Here is a 6,979-nt window from a genome sequence, read left to right on the forward strand (position 1 = left end):
CTGCAGGGCGGCCCCTTGGAAGAGCAGCATGACTTGGCAGAATCGCACCCATCGCTGTCGGGTTTCTCGATAGCGGGGTTTTACCGTCTTATCGCAACGGAGACACTGCCACGGACTGTTGAAAGCAGCAAAAGAATTTGAATAAATGGAGGTTATTCTCGGGATAGTGTCCTGGGAGGTGCCAGGGAAATATCCAGTGGAATGGTTGTAAACAATTAATGGGAAGCTGATTCCGATGGCTTATTGCAAGAAGAAATTACTTTTTCAATGCCTTAATATAACCAAGCTACAATTACTAGAAGTCATCAAAGAGGTAGAGGGTGCACAGGGTTTTAAGGGAGAGTAGATGACTGGCATGTCATTTAGGTGATTCGGAGTTGGCCATTGACTTCAATAAAATCAGACGATTAACAAAGCAATATGCACTCACAGTGCATGTAGGTGTGGGGTCAAATCTTCATCCTCTTGCTCTGCATTACCAACTGTCTCCTCAACCTGATAGTAATTCCCAAAGATTTCGCTGCTGCTTCTCCATCAATGAGAAGCCATCCAAGTCATGAGAGTCAGCAAAAAAGCTGAAAACCAAATTAAGCCTAACCTCTTGAGTTTTGGGGGTAGGATAGAAACTCTTCAAAGACACACTCACTTCAGGGAGTTTTGCATCACTGCTAGTGTGAAGCTACTCTGAGGGATGTTTAGCCTCAGAGAATCCTTATAAGCATTGTGTTTGGATCCAAGACTGAACTGAAGCAGTGTGGTACTTTTTGAGGACCAAATCCTGAATTTTAAATACAAAAGCTTTATTAGATAATGAATACTAAAGGTTATTAAGAACATATCCATGACAAAACTGCTTGTTTTAGTCAAAAGTGATAAATGTGTTTACCAACTGATTTTTACTTGTGTGTTTTGCAGTTTACAGTTGTGTTTCTTATACCTGTTAAAACTTGATTTTAAATGGTAACGAGGAGAAAACCACAAAGGATTAACGAACTTTAAATGTTTGTAATCTACATCACTGTGTAGCATTACTGGGTGACCATACCCTGGTGATTCACCCAAGAGATGACTGGTTTTGTTACCAGATGAAATTACTCCTTAAATAATAAAAGCAAAATCACATGTATATGTGTACTCAGGAAAAAATCTGCACTCAGCTTAATGCAAATAACTTATCTACTGCTGTTTCTAATGCTATAGCATGCTTAATCTTTTACAGAAAAGTTTGTTACTTTCTTGACATCAATGTTGTGATGACAATTGAGGTCTATGAATTGAGATAGGTATATACCTACCTGTCAACTCAGGCCATGAACCTGTGAACAGATTAACCCCTGAAAGGTCAGGCAGTCACAGAATCATAGAATGGTTTGGGTTGGAAGGGACCTTAAAGATCATCGAGTTCCAACCCCCCTGCCATGGGCAGAGACACCTCCCACTAGCCCAGGTTGCTCAAAGCCTCATCCAGCCTGGCCTTGAACCCCTCCAGGGATGGGGCATCCTAATTAAAACCACTAGAACAATGCAGTCTTACTGCAGCTCTGGCATATTTAGCAATGGACAAAGCAGTAATGGCTTTCTCATGGTTTCAGACTCCTTTAATGCTTGTTATGCTCATTTCTCACACTTTCAGATACATAATATAACCATTTTGCATAGCTACCGCAATGCAGTTTATCAAGGTTTGTGCCTTAAGCATTGCATTTCCATTCATATGTCCATGGCCTCATTAATTTTGATTACTTTCTCAGTTAGTCTTTCCTAACATCAGTTTCTGGAGGCTTCGGGGTGATAAATTGTCAGGGCCACTCCTTGTTGAGTGAGCAGATGGGTTTCTCTAGCCTTTTTCAATCTTTAGATGTAAGACACTACTTAGATAGACAAAAATTAAGTTATTTAAATAAAGACAGTATGTCTACCCAAGCAAGTGCTGGAGGACAGTTCTCTCCACACTTTTCTCCTCTACACTGTTCTTCACACAGTGGATTAACCATGGTGTAGTGTTCTGCTAAAATAGCTGCCAGACAGGATCAGCTTGTAGCTGATTAGCATGGACCATCAGAGGCCCCAGCGCAGGCCTCTTTGCACTCATCCATACAGCCATGGCCACAATAAGTAGTTTATGTATTAACAAAGAGAAGCTGTCTGGCCCTGCAGCGCCAGAGCACTGAAACTACCCAAAGACTGCTAAATTGTTAGCCACGCCAGATTTTACATGTACCATTTTGATCACAGTTTCTCCCATGTGTCTTGATTGGGAATGGGTCCGTGATGTGAAAAACAAAACCCCTGCTGTGTGTAAAAACAAAGGCAAAGAAATGGGTCCTTTTCCAGAACGCTGACACACATTTGTGTTTCCATGCATTTTGTTGGAAGAGAATTTGAGGATTTTCTGTTAAGTGTGTCCAGGACTTCTAGAATAAGATGAGCTTGGGTGGAACAGTAGCGTGAACTGGGCTTGGGCAATCAAAGCTGGGCATGCCCCTTCAGTGTATATATACGCATCAGTTCTACAGCAGAGATAATCCATGCATGCCCTTTAAAGCCAGCACGTTAGGACATCATCACATCAGGCGGTAGAACTGATCGCTGCATGTGGAAAAAGTCCACTGACTGACTCCTGAACATACTGAACTTACTGTATAGACATGATACCATCAGGGACACAGCAAGGCTAAAATCCTGGCCATGTGGAGACAGTTTAATATAATATATGCAAAAGTCAACTGAAAAGTCAACAGCTGACATCAATTAACAACGTGGGGCATTTATGCACAAGCAGCTGGTGCACAATAGTTTTAATGAAAACAATTACATATAATTAAATATACAATGCACATATTTGCTTTCCTTGTTTTGCTCAAGTGAAGACTTGTATTTCCAGGTCAAAATGTCTTGCATTGCTTCTTCCTTCTCTCCAAATCTTTTTTTTTTTTTTTTTTTCAATTAACAAACTTTATTGCTGTATGTTTGGATAATCACTGCCTTTTGATGACAAAATGTTTTAGTTTTCCTTACCTTTTCTGTTTTACTTTCTATTACATTATTGGAGGCTGAGGTTTGTTAGTTTTTGTCTGCGATATTAATGTAATTAAAGCATCTTCTATTGCATTAAGACTGTGGATTTTCAAATGCATTTGTGATTGACAGGGTGTCCATAAAAAATAAATCAAACCCAGCAGTGATTCCTTCCCCTTTATTCTTTCCTCTTCTCAATTTTCTATTTCCTGTTACTTTTAATTGTTGTCTCGTCCTTGCTCTCTCTTTCCACTTTCCTGTGTTTTGTCAAAACAGGCCACACAACATAAAAATCGGGTCATGTGCGTGCCCAAGAGATTAATTAACCTTTGTGCCTTTAAGCCTCCTGAGCAGTTCAAGTCAGAACAGCAAAGAAAGAATCTGCAGCAGAATTATCTTTCTGGAAATAAATAACAGCCTCTTCAAAGCCCTGGTGGATATATATATATATATGTTTATTTCTGATCTAAGCTTACTGTTTTCAAATTCTGATTGTTTGTAAATTAGTTATAAAAATTGAAGCCTGGAATTAAAGTAAAAACTGGTTATAATTTTCTTTAGTTGTGTTTTAAGATTACGTGTACAGTCCTGTAAATGTAGGGGTAGTGTTTCAGCTGCAGGCCAAAGTCTGCTCCTGTCGAAGGTTGTATCTTTGGCTACAATAGTGAGTTTGTACCTACCCAGAAGCAAGCACTCTGCTAAAAGCAGTCTGCTTTAATCTTACTTTCAATCTTCTTGCACAAATAAGGAAATGGCTTCTTGTGCACCTGCAACAAAAGGAGCCTTACTCCTCGCAGAAGTGCCACTTCAGAAGCGGAAGCAAAACGAGTGTGGCTGGCTCGGGACTTCCCCTGGATTCCTATTATTTAGGGCTGCAAATGAAACTGGGGAAATTCTGTCTAACAGAAAAAACAAGCCAAGAAAATAGCAGACGAGGGGACTTTGATGTAAACGCATACACTTCACGGAGTCTTTATCGGTTCTGTTTGCATTCTGTAGCTTCCCTCTGCGTGGTGCAGTCCGTCAGATTTATCACTTCAGCGCTCGGCTGGGAATGGGCGAGCCTGGGCTGCCGGAACTTCCTAATGGGAACCGAACCGAGAAGAAAAGGATAAGCAGGGCATCCCCGAAGAGTCGCCCGGGAGCAGTTCGCTGCCAGAGAACCAGAGCCCGTCCCCGGGTCCGGGTCGGTCTCTCCGGTGACCCGCTCCCCGGCGGAAGCGGAAGCGCGCGGCAGGCGGCAGCGGCGGTATAGGCGGGCGGCGGCGCTGTGAGCGGGTGGCTGATGCTGCGCGGTGTGCGGGTGAGTGCGGCAGTGGGCTGAGGGGCCCCATCGCCTCCCGCCGCCGGGCGGGCCCGCCTTGGGCCGCCCCGATAAGGGGGAGATGGGAGCGCCTCTGGAGGAAACGAAATGTGGAGGGTTCTCCCCCGTTTGTGGGCAAAAGCTATTCAGTAGCAGGGACTTCCGTATTTCCAGTGTATACCTCCTGGCATATCTATACATATTAATTTAATTCGTATTTATGTGTGGTTTGCTTGTAGAAGACTCCCTGCTTTGGATTAACAGTGACTTGTAGCTGTAGGTTGATGCATAGCTGTAGTTTACACTTATCTGGTTATTAATGTATCCTCCTAGCCTTACATTGCCTTTGAGTTACTCTGAGTGTTACTGTTTTATGCAAATATGGCACTAGGAGAGGTGAGTATTGTTAAGCCAAAACCACATCTTGTCCAGAATTAGTTTGCTTCTGTGTTTATTTTTATCTTTCCTCTTCTAAAAAGAGGCTTCCAGCTTTTTAATGAACCGAATAATGATGGCTAGCAGACACTGTAGTTCTCCTGACATCTTCTTATTAAGGGAAGAATTTGAGTGGAAAGTATTAATTAGTGTGTTTTTTCCAGTGTTTCTCATTCTGACAGGTTTCCATTCTTCTAGGGGCTGTAGTTCTCCTCTCTCTGCAGTATTAATATACAACAGTGTTACATGAAGCAAGATGGTTCTTAGAAAATGTGCTGATGCTAGTTATTGATTAAACGTGTACTTTGTCTTCTGGGCTGAAGTGTTGCACTTGAGATGATTGTGTAACATGGTTGTGTAAAGCATACGATTGTGTTGTATTTGTGTTATAGACCAACGTGAATCAAAAAGCCTACAGTCTTGAGTTGTCTTGCATGCTGTAAGAAGATACCTTTATTGAGGTAACTAAATTCAGGTAAAAAGCACCTAGTTGCATGTAGCTAACTACAAAATTGCTATGCAAATTCAGAATAGAAGAGAATACTGTTGTCATTGTCATTCTTCCTTTTCTGACTCCCTACCACAAAAAAATAGGTGTATGCCCACAGTTTGGTTCACCAACCATTGCTTTCAGCACTAACATCTGGACTTAATGCATCTCAGTGCGAATTCAGAGCCATTAGGTTGTTTAAATGCTCTTTTGCAACAGGAGGTGCTGGTCCATTACAATTCTAATAAGAAAGGCACTCAAATTCTGTAAAGTGTCGTCTCAAATGCTGTTTGTTAGAGCTAACCCTATAAAGCAAGAGGATAGTGTTGATAATCTTAGATCACTTCAGGTGCAGCATTGACCAGACCTCTTCCAATTCACATGCAGCATGTCATGCAGACCCTGTCCATAGAAAGGGTTACACTGTTTCAGTTGCTTGAGCTATTAGGGATTCTCTTACAAGAAAACAACTCTGTTTATCATTTCTACTGTCATACAGAAAGGATGTTCCCATGAGAACTTCCTGCTCTTTTAGATAAAGGCAAGGACACGTAGGCAGTGTAATCGCAGGTACCAAGTGGGAGCTGTCTGCAGACTCCCCTGTTACAACTAGCTGCTGAGCTTATCCTGCAGCCATGGGTTGTGTGTCCCACAGCACAGGCCTGAAGGCCATGCTGTGCATGAAGCGCAGCATGAGACAAGCCTGGACCTACTCAGGTTAATTGTTATGTGTCTCACCAGCTCCTTGGAGTACAGTGGCCTTCAGGTCAGGATCAGTCCAACTGCTCTGTTATGTCTCTGTAAAACAACTATGGTGTTTGGTCTGCTGTAAATCTACAAAAATGTGGCTTGAGAAGCTAAGCAAGAAGTTGAAAAATATAAAGTTTCTGTGCAAACACATCCATCAGCTGGGACTTAATTATCTGAGGAAAATAACAACGACATGGAGAAGGCAGAGCTATTTTGGGATAGTATACTGTGTGAATGCTCTGCTTTGAAAACATCTGTTCCTTCTACATAGTCAGCCATTCAGCCAACACTGCATGCTTCCACTCTTGGTTTTGTTGGGTTTTTTTTAAACAAATAACATTAATGAGTTTGGGCACAGCTAAACTTGGGAATTAACTTCCTCAGCTTCTGCTGAAATCAGCTAGCCAGCTTTGGAGCTCATCCTGAATGTAGTTTCTTGTTAACAATTTGACCAGAAACATAGGTTGTGAGAATGTTGGGACACACCATAAAACGTTCCTTTTTGATAAAAAGCTTTGCCACTGTGAGCAGATTGCTGTTCGCAGCAGCCGTAAAGCCAGCAACAGGTAATGGAAGATCCTGCTGGACCTTTGTTCTGTGGAATTTCACAGGGAAAATGCTTGGATATCGCAGTGCTGAGCACAAGAGAAGCCCAGGCTCAAAGTGACAACTGACTTTGCATAATCTTTTTTCGTTCTCCCTTTAGTAACAGAAGAATGCTCTGTGAATTTGTGCTAAATCAGATGTGTGACACTTTCTATAATAGCAATGCCAGTTATTTCTTTCTGTTTTTACTTGAAATGCATCTTATGCAAGAGTTGAGCTCTTAGTCTCAGATTTCCATCAGAGTCCACATGCAGATTTTGGCAGTATGGGAGCAGGGAATCTTTCAGCTCTTTGAAAGATAGTGTCCCTTTCTGAATGAGCAGGGAGACAGAAAAGAGCAGGAAGACAAAGTTATTTTTGGATTAAAAACACGTAAG

This window comes from Pterocles gutturalis, unplaced genomic scaffold (assembly GCF_000699245.1).
Source record: "Pterocles gutturalis isolate BGI_N339 unplaced genomic scaffold, ASM69924v1 scaffold3157, whole genome shotgun sequence".
Lineage (NCBI taxonomy): Eukaryota > Metazoa > Chordata > Aves > Pterocliformes > Pteroclidae > Pterocles > Pterocles gutturalis.